This window comes from Triticum aestivum, chromosome 3B (assembly GCF_018294505.1).
Source record: "Triticum aestivum cultivar Chinese Spring chromosome 3B, IWGSC CS RefSeq v2.1, whole genome shotgun sequence".
Classification (NCBI taxonomy): domain Eukaryota; kingdom Viridiplantae; phylum Streptophyta; class Magnoliopsida; order Poales; family Poaceae; genus Triticum; species Triticum aestivum.
In genome coordinates this window covers 342,291,684-342,310,865 of record NC_057801.1, presented here as the reverse complement: position 1 = coordinate 342,310,865, position 19,182 = coordinate 342,291,684, and the positions used below count along the sequence as shown (strand labels likewise).

The 19,182-nt window shown below is 49.4% G+C and overlaps 1 long non-coding RNA gene across 7 annotated transcripts; it reads left to right on the top strand.

The window, feature by feature from the left end:
- The first annotated feature begins 14,630 nt into the window (after positions 1-14,630).
- LOC123069859 (uncharacterized) lies at positions 14,631-18,176 on the top strand. Of its 7 annotated transcripts, none has more exons than XR_006433107.1 (3): positions 14,631-15,301; positions 15,525-16,588; positions 16,661-18,176. It is a non-coding gene; the product is annotated as an uncharacterized lncRNA (long non-coding RNA). The 7 variants fall into 7 exon arrangements; XR_006433108.1 differs by having other exon boundaries at positions 15,525-16,742; positions 16,815-18,176; XR_006433102.1 differs by having other exon boundaries at positions 15,525-16,875; positions 17,678-18,175.
- Positions 18,177-19,182: the final 1,006 nt, after the last annotated feature.

Genomic DNA, 19,182 nt, shown 5'->3' with positions numbered 1-19,182 from the left:
GGTCGAGGGCCGCGAGATCCGTCTCGGTGCGCTCGCTTTCATCGCCGACGACTCCGCTTGGCTCCAGGAGGCACCACTCGACATCGACGCGCTCCCCGTCCGCGGGGCGACGCACTTTCGGGCGTGTGTCCGCGGCGTCCTGCTGCGGCAGCCGTCGACCCCATACCGGTCGACTCCTGTGCCGTCCTCCCTCCCTGTCTCCCGCCAGCGCAAGCGCTCTGGTCGGTCGAGGCTTCAGCGATGGGTGAGACACGCAGTGGCTCGCCAATCGGCCACCACCCAAGTCGCGGCGATTGAGCCCGACGAATCTCTCTACGGCCTGTTCGATCTGTCGACTGGCTCCGTAGAGACTGCATCCGAGTGCGACAGCAGTGATCCAGCGGCGGAGGTCCTGATGGTCAATGGGCCTCGTAGCCCTCCCGGTTTCCCCCGCATCGACGGGATGGACGATGGAGGCGACCCCGCTCAGGCCCACGAAGAATATCAGCCCGAGCCGCTCACTTCTCAGCAAAGAGAAGATCTTCGCCGCCGGAACATGGATGCCCTGCATACTCCCATCGCAGGAGAAACTCCTGAGGCTCGTGCCTTGGAAGAGGCGCGTTTGGCCAACTTGGCTGAACGCACTCGACTGGAGAACCTCCAGCGAGCACTCGACGAGCGTGCGCGTCAACGAGTACCCGACTCCAGCCGACGTCAGCTCTTTCCGCAACCGACTCAGGTATATCGAACCCTAATTCAGAATTTGGCAGCTGCAGCCCGTATAGTGGAGTCAATTCAGCCCTCTCAGTCGGAGGCTGGAAGAGGCTTGATGCAGATCAGAGATTTGCTCCGGGCGGCAGGAGATCAGAATTCAGTTGTGTCACAGTCGCGCAACAGGATTCACAGTCGATCCGTCGCTGCGAATACTGTTCAGTCGGCTCACAGCCCAAGGTCGCCTCCGAGGCGCGTGGGACGTGAAGGCCGGCGGGACCACTATGATGATCGATTTGATCGTGACGACAGGCGTCGAGTGCCCTCTCCTCCCCCGAGAAGTGGGTCTAACGCTCATCGGCAGCAAGATGACAGGCGCCAGCTCAGTGTTGGGCGGAGAGTTCCAGTCGACCCAGAGAGCCGGGCTTTGACGCGAGATCCATCATCGTGCAAGGTTTGGTCGACCGGAACAGAGCTCACAGAGGTGGCCATGACAGAGATGTGCCCACAAGCAGCCGAGTCCATGTTTCAGGTCCAGAATGCTTTAGCAGAGCCATCAGAGCCGCAGTGATACCCCCCAACTTCAGGTTGGCGACTGGAGTAAGTAAGTTCACCGGAGAGTCTAAGCCTGAAACTTGGCTTGAAGACTACCGAGTGGCTGTGAAAATTGGTGGCGGTAATGATGAGGTGGCCATGAAGCATTTGCCACTTATGCTAGAGGGTTCGGCCAGGGCGTGGTTGAATCAGTTAGCTCCTAGCAGCATTTACACCTGGGAAGATCTTTCCCGAGTGTTCGTCAGGACGTTCGAGGGAACTTGCAAGCGACCGGCCGGATTGACAGAGCTGCAAGTTTGCGTACAAAAGTCGAGTGAAACATTGAGAGATTACATCTAGAGATGGATCACTTTGCATCATACTGTAGAGAATGTGTCAGACCATCAAGCGGTCTGCGCCTTCAAGGATGGTGTCAAGAACAGAGAGTTGAGCCTGAAGTTTGGTCGAACTGGAGATATGACCCTGAGTCGGATGATGGAAATAGCCACCAAGTACGCCAATGGCGAAGAAGAGGACCGACTCCGGAGTGGCAAGTACAAGCCGAGTCAGTCGGAGAAAGGAAACTCCAGTCGGAAGCAGAAGCGGAAGGCCGAGCCGGCTGCTCCTGGAGAGGCTCTGGCCGTGACTCAGGGCAAATTCAAAGGGAAGCCCAAAGGATCTTGGAACCCCAAGAAGGTAAAGGATAAGGAAGGTAATGACGTGATGGATCTACCGTGTCATATCCACACGAAGAAAGACGAAGAGGGTAACTTCATCTACCCAAAGCATACCACTCGCCAGTGCCGGCTCTTAATCCAGCAGTTTCAAGGAAAACAGCCGAAGGACAAAGAGAAGGAGTCGGACAAGGCCGAGGACAAGGAGGACAGTGATGGAGAGTACCCTCATGTCAACTCCACTCTGATGATTTTTGCTGATGTAGAGAGCAAAAGTCGACTGAAAGTGATCAACCGTGAGGTCAATATGGTCGCCCCGGCGACACCAAGCTATCTGAGATGGTCGCAAACTCCCATTACTTTCGACCAGTCTGATCACCCTACTCACATTGCCACCCCTGGGAGGCAAGCGCTGGTGGTCGACCCAGTCGTCGAAGGCACTCGACTGACGAAGGTATTGATGGATGGCGGCAGTGGATTGAATATACTGTATGCGGAGACGCTCAAGGGAATGGGCATTCCGATGTCCAGGCTCAGTTCCAGCAACATGAGTTTTCACGGAGTCATCCCTGGAAAGAAGGCTGAGTCACTCGGCCAAATAGCTCTGGATGTAGTGTTCGGCGACTCGAAGCATTTCCGCAAAGACAAGCTGACATTTGAAGTCGTGGATTTCCGAAGCGCCTACCACGCTATTTTGGGAAGACCAGCCTATGCTCGCTTCATGGCTCGACCATGTTATGTGTACCTCAAATTAAAGATGCCTGGCCCCAAAGGCGTGATCACTATCACTGGTAGCCGGAAGAAGGCAGAAGAGTGTTTCCAGAAAGGCTCAAAGATTGCGGATGACCAGATAACAGTGGTAGAGCTGGAGGAATACAAGAAAAACGCAGATCCGAGTGATTTGTTGCGGGCCAAGAAGCCCGCCACAGAGTCAACATTTCAGTCATCCAGGGAGACGAAGCCAGTTCATATCCACCCGACTGACCCCAATGCAGCTCTGACCCATATTTCCACAACACTCGACTCTAAATAGGAAGAAGCGCTCATCCAGTTCCTCCGTGAGAACTGGGACATCTTTGCATGGAAGCCAGCCGACATGCCGGGTGTTCCCAGGGGGCTGGCTGAGCATCGCCTTAGAGTCGACTCAAAAGAAAAACCTGTTAAAGAACATCTTCGACGGTCCGCCGTTCAGAAGAAAAAAGCCATTGGCGAGGAGGTGGCTCGACTCCTTGCAGCAGAGTTTATCCGAGAGATATACCACTCCGAGTGGCTCGCCAATGTCGTCATGGTTCCCAAGAAGGACAACTCACTTCGCATGTGCATTGATTTCAAACATATCAATCGGGCCTGCCCAAAAGATCATTTTCCTCTCCCTCGCATCGACCAAATTGTCGACTCGACCGCAGGGTGCGAGAGATTGTCTTTTTTAGACGCTTATTCTGGGTATCATCAGATCCGTCTGTATGGACCTGACGAAATCAAAACAGCTTTCATCACTCCATTCGGGTGCTTCTGCTATATCACCATGCCATTCGGCCTCAAGAATGCCGGAGCCACATTCATGAGAATGATTCAAAAGTGTTTACTCACTTAAATCAGTCGGAATGTGGAAGCGTACATGGATGATATCATGGTCAAGTCGCGAAAGGGTTCCGACCTATTGACTGACCTAGCTGAAACATTTGCCAATCTCAGAAGGTATGATATCAAGCTCAATCCATCGAAGTGCACATTCGGAGTACCTGGCGGAAAGTTACTCGGTTTTCTCGTTTCAGAACGAGGAATCGATGCTAACCCAGAAAAAGTTGGCACCATACTCCGAATGAAACGCCCTGTGCGTGTGCACGACGTCCAGAAGCTTACTGGATGCTTGGCCGCGTTAAGTCGATTCATCTCTCGCCTCGGTGAAAAGGCATTGCCCCTTTACCGACTGATGAAGAAGGCAGACAAGTTCGAGTGGACTCCAGAAGCTGATGCAGCGTTTGCCGAGTTAAAAACTCTGCTCTCCACCCAGCCGGTGCTTGCTGCTCCAATCAGCAAAGAGCCTCTGTTGCTTTATATTGCAGCCACAGGACAAGTCGTCAGTACAGTACTTACGGTCGAGCGGGAAGAAGAAGGGAAAGCCTTCAAAGTTCAGCGCCCAGTGTATTATCTCTCTGAAGTTTTGACCCCATCGAAGCAAAGATATCCTCATTATCAGAAGCTTGTATATGGGATCTACATGACCATGAAGAAGGTTGCTCATTATTTCTCTGATCATGACATTACAGTCGTCAGCGACGCACCATTGTCAGAGATTCTGCACAACAGAGATGCAACTGGTCGAGTGGCTAAATGGGCGATTGAACTCCTTCCCCTTGATGTCAAATTCGAGGCAAAGAAAGCCATTAAGTCCCAGGCTATAGCAGATTTCCTTGCCGAGTGGATTGAGCAACAGCAGCCGACTCAAGTTCACTCGGAGCATTGGACCATGTTCTTTGATGGATCTAAGATGTTAAATGGTTCTGGTGCTGGGGTTGTTTTGGTTTCCCCCCGAGGAGATAAACTCAGATATGTGCTCCAAATCCACTTTGATTCCTCCAACAATGAAGCAGAATATGAAGCACTCTTGTATGGGTTGCGCATGGCCATTTCACTCGGCGTCCGTCGCCTTATGGTCTATGGTGACTCAGATTTGGTGGTCAATCAGGTGATGAAGGAATGGGACGTTAGAAGCCCAGCCATGACTGGATACTGCAATGCAGTGAGGAAGCTCGAAAAGAAGTTCGAAGGGTTAGAGCTCCACCACATACCCCGACTGAAAAATCAAGCAGCTGATGATTTGGCGAAGATAGGATCCAAGAGAGAAGAAATCCCCAGTGATGTGTTCTTGGAGCATATCCACACTCCATCAGTCGTAGAAGATCCTTTTACCGACGAAGCTCCACAACCTAAGAGTGTTACGGATCCGACTGAGGTTGAAGTTCCAGCAGTGGTCGACCTGATCATGGAAGTTTTAGTGATCACTCCCGATTGGACAGTACCATATATCGCGTATATCTTGAGGAAAGAACTCCCGGAGGACGAAGAAGAGGCTCGACAGATCGTCCGCCGATCTAAGGCCTTTACCGTGATAAGGGGACAGCTGTACAGAGAAAGCGCAACTGGAGTTGGTCAGAAATGCATAACACCGGAGGAAGGTCGAATAATCCTTGATGACATCCACTCGGGGACCTGTGGCCATCATGCGTCCTCTCGGACCATCGTGGCCAAAGCATACCGAGCCGGATTTTATTGGCCAAGAGCGAATGAAATGGCGAAGGAGATAGTCGACAAGTGCGAGGGATGTCAATTTTACTCCAATATGTCACACAAGCCCGCGTCAGCTTTGAAGACTATACCACTCGTCTGGCCCTTTGCAGTATGGGGTTTGGATATGGTCGGTCCTTTGAGAACAGGCAGAAGCGGTTTTACCCATGTGCTGGTAGCAGTCGACAAGTTCACCAAGTGGATCGAAGCTAAACCCATCAAGAACCTCGATGCCGGTACTGCTGTCAGCTTCATCAGAGAATTGATATTCAGATATGGAGTCCCGCACAGCATCATCACTGACAACGGGTCAAACTTCGATTCCGAAGAGTTCAGAGCTTTCTGCACGTCTCAAGGCACACGAGTCGACTATGCTTCAGTCGCTCATCCACAGTCGAATGGACAGGCAGAACGAGCCAACGGTTTGATTCTCAAAGGGTTGAAACCCCGTTTGATGCGTGATCTTAAGCATGCGGCTGGTGCATGGGTCGACGAACTTCCCTCGGTGCTTTGGGGGTTAAGGACCACGCCCAACCGGTCGACTGGAAGAACTCCATTCTTCTTGGTCTACGGAGCTGAAGCAGTCTTGCCGAGTGACCTTCTCCACAATGCTCCCCGGGTCGAGCTCTACACCGAAGCTGAAGCAGAACAAGCGCGGCAGGATGCAGTCGACCTTTTAGAGGAAGAAAGGGAGATGGCTCTGATCAGATCGACCATTTACCAACAAGACTTGCGTCGCTTCCACGCCAAAAACGTGAAGAGTCGAGCCTTCCAGGAAGGAGATTTAGTTCTCCGAGTGGACCAGCAGAAACCACACAAGCTTGCTCCTTCTTGGGAAGGTCCCTTCATCGTCACCAAGGTTCTCCGCAATGGAGCATACTGTCTTTACAATGTCGAGCATCAGATCGACGAGCCCCGAGCTTGGAACGCGGAGCTTCTCCGCCCCTTTTACACTTAAGTATTCACTCGGATGAGTTGTAATAAAAGTACTTCTATAGTTTATTTATCAAAGACAAGAGCTTTATAATTTTCCCGGTAATCGTTATTTCTTTTGTCTACACAAAACAATCCCCCAGTGGGTGGCTTGGCTGCGAATCCGATTCGTCCCAAGTCTGTAAAAAAAATCCTAACCGAGTGGTGAGCCAGTCTCCCACACGAAGGCTTAGCTACGAAATCTGTTTTGCCTAAGATAAACAAAATCCTACCGAGTGGTAAGCCAGCCTTCCACTCGGAGGCTTAGCTGCAGTCCAAGTACTCGCCTAAGATAAACAAAATCCTGTCGAGTGGTAAGCCTGCCTTCCACTCTGAGGCTTAGCTACAGTCCAAGTACTTGCCTAAGATAAACAAAATCCTACCGAGTGGTAAGCCAGCCTTCCACTCGGAGGCTTAGCTGCAGTCCAAGTACTCACCTAAGATAAACAAAATCCTGTCGAGTGGTAAGCCAGCCTTCCACTCGGAGGCTTAGCTGCAGTCCAAGTACTCGCCTAAGATAAACAAAATCCTACTGAGTGGAAAGCCAACCTTCCACTCGGAGGCTTAGCTGCAGCATTGCGCTCGCCTAAGTACAAATACAACGTGCGCTCTGCAAGGAGGACGAGGTGCAGGTCGACTGCTACCCTCTCCTTCCGAGCTACGCCACAAATACAATGTGCGCTTTGCAAGGAGGACGAGGTGCAGGTCGACTGCTACCCTCTCCTTCTGAGCTACGCCACAAATACAACATGCGCTTTGCAAGGAGGACGAGGTGCAGGTCGACTGCTACCCTCTCCTTCCGAGCTACGCCACCAATACAAAATCCTACCGAGTGGAGAGCAGACCTCCCACTCGGGGGCTTAGCTGCAGCCCAGTGCTCGCCTAAGTTCTTGAAAATCCTACCGAGTGGAGAGAAAACCTCCCACTCAGGGGCTTAGCTGTAGCCCAGTGCTCGCCTAAGTATCTGAAATCCTACCGAGTCGAGAGCAGACCTCCCACTCGGGGGCTTAGCTGCAGCCCCAGTGCTCGCCTAAGTATCTGAAATCCTACCGAGTGGAGAGCAAACCTCCCACTCGGGGGCTTAGCTGCAGCCCCAATGCTCGCCTAAGTATCTGAAATCCTACTGAGTGGAGAGCAAACCTCCCACTCGGGGGCTTAGCTGCAGCCCCAGTGCTTGCCTAAGTATCTGAAATCCTACCGAGTGGAGAGCAAACCTCCCACTCGGGGGCTTAGCTGCAGCCCCAGTGCTCGCCTAAGTATCTGAAATCCTACCGAGTGGAGAGCATACCTCCCACTCGGGGGCTTAGCTGCAGCCCAGTGCTCGCCTAAGTATCTGAAATCCTACCGAGTGGAGAGAAAACCTCCCACTCGGGGCTTAGCTGCAGCCCAGTGCTCGCCTAAGTATCTGAAATCCTACCGAGTGGAGAGCAGACCTCCCATTCGGGGGCTTAGCTACAGCCCAGTGCTCGCCTAAGTTTTTAGAAATCCTACCGAGTGGAGAGCAGACCTCCCACTCGGGGGCTTAGCTGCAGCCCAGTGCTCGCCTAAGTGTATTGGGGAGCAAGTCGATTGCAATGAGCGCTTCGCTTTAACCTGCAAAAGACACCTCAAACCAAATGCAAACATATTCAACGTTGAATCCAAGTTGGATAACACCTAACGGAACCGAAAGTGCTCAGGCGATGGGCCTGTTAAGGTTTATCGGTTACAAAACTCACTCGGCATACCGAGGCAAATTTAAAGTATCGAGCTCAGAAGTTTTTTTTACCCCTCCTGTGGAGGGTTGGAAGGTGCAACAAACTCGTCCAGGTCAATTCCATCTGCAATCCGAGTGGCAGCAGCAATGAAGGTCTCCATGAAAGATCGGAAATCGTGCTTCTTGGTATTAGCCACCCTAAGAGCCACCAGCTTGTCCTATCGTGCATCCTTGCAGTGAACGCGGACCAGAGACAGAGCAACATCCGCACCGCACCTGGCCAAAGACTTCTTCCACTCCTGCACTCGACTTGGGACCTCGTTCAGTCGAGTCATCAGGGACTCGAGGTCGTTCTGGTGCGTCTCTCTTGGCCAGAGTGTTGTGTCGATGCGAGAAGTTGCAACCTTCAGCCTTGCGAGATAGTCGATGACAGCAGCAACACGAGATTCAAGCCGGAGCACATTCATGGCGACTTCATCTTTCACGGGAGAGTTGATGGGGTCCAGGTTTACTTCCAGTCGACCAGTCTCCTCTTCAAAGTTCTGGCAAAATTCTGCAAGCACAACCACCGAGTCAAGACAACAGTCGGAGGTTACAGTTAAAATACTTGTTTGATACAAAAGATTACCTTCAAGCATGAGGAACAACTTCATGGCGAGTCCACCCAGATAAGCCTCCAGATCGTTCTTCTTTCTCATCAACTCACTGGCCTTGTCATTCAGGGTGGTCTTGTCACTTTTCAGTCGACTGACCTCCTGGTTGGCAGCATCAAGAGCAGCTTTCAGATTGGTGTTTTCTTCTTCAAGCTTGGTCACTGAAGCCAGCTTCTCATCTGCAAGCTTGGTCTTCTCTAAAGCAGTTTTTTGCATCTCAGCCAAGTCAAGGTCTTGCTTCTTCAGGGCATCCCTCACTTTGTCTGCAAAGTTACAGTGAGATTAAGATTCGGAAACGAGTGAGAGGCAAAGGCAGTCGTCGAAGGCCTCACCAAACATACCTTTAGCTTCCTCCTTCGCCTTCGTCAAGTTCTCTTGGGCCAGTTTCAGATCAAGCTCGAGCTGAATGTGTTTGTTCTCCAACTCAGGATTTCTACGAAGAACCAATCGACAGATGTCAAAGACAATTCACTTCCGAGTGACTAAGGAAAAATCATAGCGTTTCTAAGACTATGGCCGAATACAAACATTCGACCATAGTCTCGGGGACTACACCCAGTGGGTGCACTCAGCGTGCCCTCACTAGTTTCATCAGTTAGAGTCGACCAGTCGACCAACAAAAAAACGGGAGATGTTCTTCAGACTATAGTCGACTGCTAGCAGTCGACCACAGTCTCGGGGACTACACCCAGTGGGTGCACTCAGCGTGCCCCCACCGGTCCATGAATCTATTCGACCTAGTCGAGTAAGGAAAAAACTTAAGACATAAAGCCTATGGTCGACTGCCAGCAGTCGACCATAGCCTTAGGGACTACACCCAGTGGGTGCACTCAGCGTGCCCCCACTAATCCGGAATTTCAATCGACACACCCAGTGGGTGTAGGACAAACTCTAAGAATTTCAGAAAGAAGAGTTTTCAGATATCATATCCTAACAGAACCGGCAGTGACCGACTGACCTGAACATTGCTCTGAAGAGCCGAACTGGCGTCATAGGCTGCCTGCCTGGCTTCTCGTATTGCTTTCACTTGCTCCATCATGACCCCCACTTGGCGTATTGCTTCTTTAGCAGGACTAGCTTGGTCTTCTGGAACGTGGTAGGTTGAGAAAAGCGAGGGTTGAGCAGCACTCGACGACGAAGGACGAGCACTCGTCAACGGCACCGCAAAGGTTACGGTAGGCCGAGTGACATTGTCTCCCTCCACGACCAACGTCTCGGGTGCTGGCACGTCCTGAGTCGCCTTGCCAGCAGACGCTTTCTTGCTCCTCCTCTGCCTTGGTGGTTCCTCCTCGTCGTCGTCGGGAAGATCAATAACAATGTTAGATGAAGCTGCAGAAAGAATCAAAATTAGAGACAATAAGTCAATCGACTGAAAACGGCATCACAAGAGTCGTACAAGGTTTTGAGGTAACAGCATCCTCCATCTCGTGGTCTTCAGTCCTGGCCGAAGTATCAGAAGTAGCAGCACTGCAGTTCCAGAAGTCAGTCGATTGGCCCATGAGTCGATCAAGAACAAGTTCATGAAACGGGAAAACTCAAGACTACCATTACCCTGAGATAGTGGGGATCACCATCTTCATCTTCGGCAAGACCTTCGCCGGTTTCGACGGTGCCACTCGAGATTGCTTCGGAGCCTTCTCAGTCGGCACCGGAGAAGTAGTCCAAGGGCGCTTGGTCGACTGTGTAGCGGTTGCGACCCCCTTACCACGCTCAGTCGCGGGATCATGGACAAGCTTCGAGCGTCTTTCCGAGCGGGGAGGTACAACTTCCTCCTCCTCCTCCTCCTCCTCTTCCTCCTCATCAGAGTCATCACCCTCATCATCGTCGTCAGCATCCGAATCCCACTCCTCTGGGCTTTCGCCCCCACTTCCTTCCTCCTCTTCAATCGGCGTCTGCGCTCCATTGGGCATCGAGTATAACTTGGTGGTGGCCTATCAGACAACAAAACAAAACAAAGATCAATCGACCAATTCGCAGCAGAGCAGAATGAATACAACAAGATTACAATTGGAGATAAGTGGTCATACCGTCCGGTGTATAGGTACAGTCGAGTGGTGGGATCCTCCTAGCCCCTCGAGGGTTGTCCTTATTCCCTGTGATGGCTGCCACCCACCTCTCCAGTGTGGCGTCGTTGACCGCTTCTGGATGGACCCGAGTGGTGTCTTTGGTACCACAGTACAGCCACATCGGGTGGCCTCGGTACTGAAGCGGTTGGATGCGCTGTCTAAGGAAGACCTCCAGAAGATCCATACCCGTCACTCCGTCCCTAACAAGTTGGACTACGCGCTCCATCAACATTTTCACCTGAGCTTTCTCCTCAGGAAGCACCTTCAGAGAAGAGGGTTTGTCCACTCGGTCCATGGAGAACGGAGGGAGACCAGTCGACTGCCCCGGCGTCAGCTCGTCTTGGCAGTAGAACCAAGTCGACTGCCACCCTCTGACCGACTCAGGAAGGGTCATGGCCGGGAAAGTACTCTTATTCCTCATCTGAATCCCAAGACCACCGCACATCTGGATAACCTTAGTCCTCTCATCGTCCGGACTCGCCTTTTTTACTGTCTGTGAGCGACAGGTGAATATGTGCTTAAAGAGACTCCAGTGTGGTCGACAACCCAGGAAGTTCTCGCACATGGACACAAAGGCAGTAAGATAGGCGATGGAATTGGGGGTGAAATGGTGGAGTTGCGCCCCAAAGAAATTCAGAAACCCTCGGAAGAAAACACTTGGCGGCAGAGAAAAGCCACGGTCTACATGAGTGGCTAGGAGAACGCACTCACCCTCCCGCGACTGCGGTTGACACTCGGTCCCCGGAAGCCTTGCTGACCCGTGGGGGATCAGTCCCTCATTGGCCAGGTCATTGAGATCTGTCTCGGTGATGGTCGAGCGGATCCAATCCCCTTGGACCCAACCTTTTGGCAGGCGGGACCTTGACGAAGATCCGCCCCGACTGGACGGTCTCCCCTTTGCTTTCCCCATCGCTGTCGCCTTCTTCGCGCGCTCTAAGGCCGCCGTCTTATCCTTCATCATTGTCGTCGGCGAAGCACGCGAGGACTGGATAAGCGGAGGTGAGAGCAGGCGCAGTGGGCGGAGGCAAAGAGGGTGGAGAGAAGAATGGGAAGGCACTGTTCAAAAAACCCTCGCCCGACGCTTTATATAAGGGCGCTTCCGAGTGGCTGACGAGTGGGTCCGGGCGGTCCTGTCACATCCCGAAACAGTCGCGCACGCACGATACGTGGCGAAAAAGGCGGCACGGAAATCGAGGCGTCCACGCCTTATCCCATCCGAGTACCGCAGTCTGCCCCGCTTCGCGCGCTTCCCAAAATTCGGATCCCGTAAAATCCGCTAACAGCAGATCAATCTGTCAGACGATATCTTTCCTGCGATCCGTCGCTCGGAAGTTCACTAAAGTTCAAAAGTTCACTTGACAGAAGACAAGAATGAATCAAGGCGACTGAAGTAAAAGTTGACGCCAACGCCGAAAGAAAAATCGCCGCTACAGGATATGACATAATCAAAGCACGGGAAATAGGTCGGAGAAAATCATCAACTCCTTCCTCACTCGAACCTCGATCCATTCGGGGGCTAATGATGATGTTATGTACCTAGGGTAGGGTCATGGACCTATCTAGGATACCATACCAAAGGACATCCTTATACGAAGCTACCTTTCAGTCGACCAAGAGGGACTTCACTCGACAAACTCAAGGACACTCGACGACGAAGAAAGCCACTCGACCATGAAGCTAACCACTCGACGCCCAGGAGACCTAAAGTCACTCAGCACCCCCTATCTTAATGTACTTTAAACCCTGCATAACTGAGGGCCGGAGGGGTCTGGCGAACTCTATATAAGCCACCCCCATCCTCAGTGTAGAGGGTTCGCACCCCTATAACTCATATACACATAAACCAGTCGACCGCCTCCGGGCTCTAAGACGTAGGGCTATTACTTCCTCAGAGAAGGGCCTGAACTCGTTAAACACTCGTGTGTACAACTACTCCATAGCTAGGATCTTGCCTCTCCATACCTACCCCCCATTCTACTGTCAGACTTAGAACCACGACAGCGGCCGCCGTGATGGCTTCATCCCTCGCGTTCGCCGCGTGCCTCCGGCCCTTCCTCTTGGCCGACTCCTTTGCCCGTTGTTCGGCCCTCAACATCTTCTTCGGCTTGGGCGCGGCGGCGGTCTTGCGGGGGGGGGGGGGAGGCTTGCCTTTGCCGGAGGGCGCGGTCATCATGCCAGACAAGGTGAGGGAGGCGAGGCCGGCGGCGGCGGCGTCGAGGTCGTCTTCCATGGTAGGGGGCGGGAGCGCCTGTGGGCGGAAGGGTTTTTTTTGGGAGGGGGGTGGAGGGAAATGGTGGAGGCTGCCATCGATCAGCGGGCCCGGGGGGAGGACAAGACGAGCGCGCGCGTCCGTTTCGTGTCCTCGCCGACGCAAATCGGGCTACAAAATAGGTCGGGAATGGGTAGGCAGGCGAATGAAAAGCGGGCGCGCGTCCGTTTGGGACGGCGCGTTGGGCCGACTTTTTTGTCCGCGCCGACCCAAACGGACGTCCGCGGACGAAATGGGTCGCCCCGTTGGAGTTGCTCTAAGGGGTTGTTTGGTTTGTGATTTACTTTAGCAAAGATTGTCACACCTAAAGTTAGGCAAGTTTGACCCTTAGATGAATGTTCGGTTCAAGTCACATTTGGGTCCTATATGACATACACATAAAAAGTGTGGCAATATTTTATTACGCTTGCCAACTAGTGGCTTTCATTTTGACCAACTTGTGACTTTCATTTTGATGAATGAATTAACCGTAGATAAGCTTGGCAAAATGTGACAATGCTTGGCCTAGAACCAAACAACCCCTAAATCTCTTCGATATCAAGTTTCAGCGATAATGTATTGTGATTATTGTCACTCTAGGTTTGGCAACCACTCATTCCATGAAAATATCAGGCTGAATTTGCTTCGACACAATATCAGCCTTTTGTAAGTAATTGACAGAAATTCTCATTAGCGGCTTATTGCAGGCCACAGAAGTTATGTAGGTGAAAACTCAAGTTTTGGACTTTCTAAAAACCGCCTCCATGGAGCTTGGCCTTCAAACGGATTTAAAAGCTAACTATATTTAAACCTATAAGGTGGCTGGGCAACTCGCCTCCCTGGTTGTCCCTCGATTTGCAGCATTCCCATCCATGGTCAGAGTGGTCTTTTATTCGCTGCGTGTCGTTGGATTGTCGCTGGAAATCAACCATTGTTGTTTTCACCGCGCGGTCAATTTTGAGCAGGCAATTACCTGTGGGCTCATGTAGAATCGGATTGGCTGGGTAGCCCTTTTTTGGGTGCGCGCGCAGCCTCTCCTGCCGCGCCGCATGTGCGCGTCGCCCGCGTCTTGGGCTCTGCGCCACGCTCTATCCCAGGTCGTGCATCACGTGGCGCCGTGGAGGGGTCGGCGGGCGCATATGCACCCAGTTTTCTGCACCTGCGCCTGTGCTGCGTCGATGACGGATGGCCAATGATGTCTCTGTTCCCGCGCGTCAGCTGCATTAGCTACATGTCTCGCAGTGTGGGTTAGGACCTGTTTGGTTCCAATAAGTCACCTGACTTATAAGTCAGGTGACTTAAAATTAGTGACTTATAAGTCACGCCTGTTTGGTTACCACCTGACTTATAAGTCACCTGAGCATACCTTTCTATTTTGTTTTTTATGTAAAGGTGATGGGACCCATGCAAAAGGGGTGACTTATAATTTTAAGTTGGGTTGGAGCAACTTATGACTTATAAATTGGGGTGACTTATAAGTTGGGTCCGTTTGGCAAAATAAGTCACTTTTTACACTTTTCGACTTATAAGTTGATGACTTATTTGGAACCAAACAGGACCTTAGTTTCTCCTATCAGCCACTTTTGGCGGGCGTTCCCTATGCATTGCGCGCATCGTGCGTTGCGGGAACAACTGCGGAGGGGTGGCCGATGCGTGTGCACCCGGCTTTTGCACCCGCGTTTGGTCTGTCGCGATGACGGGTGGGCCGGTGCTGCCCTTGGCCCCGCACGCCGGCTGCACGCGTCTTTCCAGGGTCGTCGCGTCGTCGGTTTGTCTGGTGTTGAAGAGAGCTGTGGGGCTGACTCCTGCGTCGTGCTCTGCCTGGCTACTACGCCATGCTGCGTCACGTCTATGGCAGCAGGAGCGTGTAGTGTGGGTGCCCCACAACCCTCTCTCCTCAGTTCCTCGTCAATACAGCCGCCGCGCCGCCGCGCCACCTCCCTTCTCCGGTCCTCCCTTCCCCCTCCCCCTGCAGCAGCTCTGCCGCCTCTTTCGATGAGATCCACCGTCTCCCGAGGTCCTTATCCACCCCAGCTCGCGAGGAAGCCACGAAAGGAGGAGCTCAACCGGGCATCGCCGGCCGGAGAAGGAGGAGAGGCGCGGATGCCAGGCAGGGAGGCAGATCGGCTCGCCTCCGCGGCAGCCAGGGAGGCGGATCGGCTCGCCTCCGCGGCGTCTTGTGCGCCGCCGCCGCCTCTACATCCACCTTTCTCCGCATAGCAGCATGTGTGCGGAAGCGGGGACATGCGACCGCGAGCAGATGGCGTCGGCGGCAACGGCAACACGCATGGTGTGCAAAGTCCGATAAGATGGGCGTGGCCTCCCCGCATGCGTTTCAGGATGGCGTGCTCGACGGCTCGGAACGCGCCCGCACGGGCACAAGAGGTATGCATAGGAGCACGCCGACGGCAACGTGCACCGCGAGGTCGGCCAGAGCCCCTCCGTACTGGAGGAAACCTGCGACTCACCTCCACGCACAGGTAATGTCCTTCCCCTCCGTGCCCTCTCTTTCCTCTGAACTATCTCTCTTTTCAGACCCGCTCGCTGTTACACATTTGCATGAAAAAACAAAAGTAAAAGGAAAATTTACTTTGGGTTCATATGATGCAGACCAACAACAAAACCATTGTTAATGAAAGGTTTGAGTGCAGGTATACTCAAATCAGGGTCTTTTATCTAATTGGTTGGATTACTACTTTTCAGGTCTATGCCGATTTCCACAATAACACTGCCTCCAACTTTCTCATTTCCCTAGCTCTGCATACAAGGTCCAAGCTAGGTATGCCAATCTTGTTATAGCTTGTTTAGTCGCTTTCTGGTTTGTGCCTTTTCACCTGCATATAGTGAGGCAGTGTGTGGAATTTAGGTGCTGGTTTGAACAAATTACAATGATGTAGTGGTGCGGATCAGTACAATTACCGGCTTTATATTGTGGTCAGTGTGTTGTAAGTAGTTTGGGAAACAAGTTCTTGAGTAGGTTTATCTGCTTGCTCATGCATTTTAATACTTGATGTTCTGATGATTTGTGAAGTTCTGTGTATCATGTGATAAGCTGCACATCAGGTAGCATGGCATCTTGTTTGTTTCTTTTAGGATGTACATGTACCCAGGTGGATCAAATACAGATACCAATCATATATTATTTTTTACTCATGTGTTTTTCATGTGCCTTCCAAGCATTTTAACAAATTGATTATATGATTCAGATGTATTCAGGCCGGGTTTCTGTGATCCAAAAAAAATCATGTGGCACTAGCTTTTGTATTACATACAAAACTAAATGTGGAGAAGTATATATGTTCATTATTTGGTAAGTGAACTGAATCACCTTGGTATAAAAATCCCATTCGCTTTGGTCGGAGGCGCTGTAATGATTTGTAGGAAAGGATTTTATATTTCCTAAAGCCTTTCTTTAAAAGAGACTGGTCGATACAGCTCCACGTTGTGCTATCTTGCTATTGGGCTCTTTTTTCTTTTCTTAAAATGGTTGGATTTCTCTCATGTTTAATTCATGGTTGATTGCTTATTTCCAAAATAATTATGTTAGTACACTGAAGTTAATTTCTACATTGTTAGTGAAGTTGAATTATTTCCCTCGATTTGTTCCTCAAATGTTCTGAGAGATGTTGCGTATTAGGAAACCCCTTGGATAGTCAAGGTGTTGTTTCAGCTGACTAATATAAAGTTATATTTCCAGCAGAAGATCTTTGGAATTGAGTTTTTGATGAAAAAGTAGCATACGGATGGATGGACATGAGCTATCCATTGTAGGTTCAAACAATTCATCCATTCATTGCAGGTTCAGCGTGTCTTATTATGTCTTTTTGCTTCATATTCAGGGTCGAACTGGGCTATATTTCTTTCATTGAGTCATGCAAAAAAAAATCTTTCATTGAGGCGAGGGTGATTCTAGTGGGTGAGGTGAATTTTAGACATCCGGATGTCTTGCTATGTTCAGGTGCTACCATGCCTGAATTAAGATTTCCCTTGTAGATTTTGCAAGGCGTACTCGCCGTTTTTCTTGAAGTTGGGCATTCGTCTTCTCTGCGGCAAGGTGATCTTATCCCATTTACTTTGTTCAGTCCAGAGTCAAGATTCATATCCCCTTCACTGTCATTTCATTTGCGAGCACTTATTCAATTGATCTATGTCATCGGCATCATGACAATTTAGCTTTTTCTGCTGATCACAATTGCTTGCATCTGAACACACTGGCCCATCTCATTGAGGAAATCCCCCTGCTCCACTTACTTAAAATTAATGTGAACTATGTTTCTACCAAAACTAATTAAAATTTATTCTTTTTAGTTTCTACTGATTTTTGGTATGAAATACTGGGGGCCGAGTAGTTCAGTTCATTTCCCAGTGGATATGGCACACACATGTATTATCGCTGTTATTGAAATTGATACCAACACCTTGACTGAATCGCATAGAATAGACTGCCCTAATAATTCTTGCACAGTTAAGCTATCGGTAGATCATAGAATAGACTGTGAGCATGCCCTGGGGGACCTGTCTAAATAATTCCTGTGCACATGGACGCTGGGTATGTTAGTAATCGCCAAAAGAAATTAGCGGCGGGAGATTATTTTCTAAAAAAATCTAATGGTGTTTCCTTACCATCAACTGCTATTTCAGTAGTTCTAAAATGTTCTACGAGATAATGTATAATGAATACATAGCTAGGTTCATATAAGTATAGATTTGCATAATAATCTTTTGTATGGCAAAGGTTCATATGGTTGGAAGGGAAATTAGTAGCTGCACCTTGGTATGTGCAAATGATTTTTTTACAGTGTCCCTTGATGGTTCTCCACTTCAGACACTAAAGATACCACTGGTACTTTGTTTAGGATCTGGGGAGTCGGATTGTGGATTACATGTAGTGAGGAAGAAGAGAGGGGGAAGAGGAAGAGGACACCCTCAGTGGCGTGCTATATCTAACTAGGCGACAATGTTGAGAGGGTGCCTGGCATCATGAACCCAACATGCTTTTCCGGGAGTTTGTTGAGGTGAGCCACCTGGGCAGGTCTATGCGTTGAGGTGGTTTGATAATTTGTTGTTCCTCTTTTTCCTGCATCTTTTTAGGAAATGAATTTATTAGTTGGAAAATGGCAATATCGTTTACAATACATGAAACAAACTATTTTTCCTACACCTCTTTGTTCTGTGTAATGGTGCTCTTGGTTGAGTGTGCCGACGAAAGAGATTCCATGGTACAGGCTAGGTAGCTTCTCAGTAACTCTTCGTGATTTACTTGCAATGTTGTTCTTTGCAAAATTGTTCCTTGCAATCCTAAAATGATTTCACAAAACATGTAAGAAGGAAGGTGTGACACCAAGTTATATATATATATATATATATATATATATATATATATATATATATATACATGATGGCCATTTGGGACACCTAGGTGCCCAGGCACCTTGCCTGGAAACCGTCGGATTACATTAAGATGTGTGCAATTGTATTAGTACTAGAACAAATTAGTTAAACTTTGACTCTTTAATTAGGAAAGAATTATTGCTCGATCTGGACACTTAATACCCTCACTAAACAAGAAAGAGAAAATCAGCAATTAATGGTTCATGCATGCTACGCATATTTAATTGATGGTTATATTTTTTTTGTACATACCCTGTCACGTACTAATTCATATACCTATAAAAATTCACGTACTAATTCATATACTTATAAAAACTCATATACTTCATCACGTACTAATTTATATATCTATAAAAATCATATACCTAGTCACGTACTAATTTATATACCTATAAAAATCATATACCTAGTCGCGTACTAATTCATATACCTAGTCACGTACTAATTTATATACCTATAAAAACCATATACCTAGTCACGTACTAACTTTTTCATATACCTAATCAATATCTGCCGTATATGTAAATTGTACTATTTCTGGGTATATCTCTAATATCATTTACGAGTATGTCTTAAAATATTTTATGTGTATTAAAAAATGGTGTATCATTTTTTGGGTTATGTACCATTCAAAGTACATTAGTTTTGCGTGTATCTTCAAAGCATGCATGTATTGAAAAAGGGTATGCGGGTATGATATGTTTGGTCCATGTATGTACTAAAAATCACGTGTGGGTATTAGCATGCATCATATATATTTGTAAAAGTAAAAAATAATTAGGATTACATTTAATATTATTTGGTGACTTTATTTTTGAAAAAAAATATTAGTCGCCAAAAAGTGTGACCCGACCCTAAATTTTTTAATACTAGATACCTTGAAAAGTAAAACACCAGAAGAATGCATAATATACGTCGTAATTATACATACAAACATTTGCGACGATATTTCGTATTATTTTGTCATATT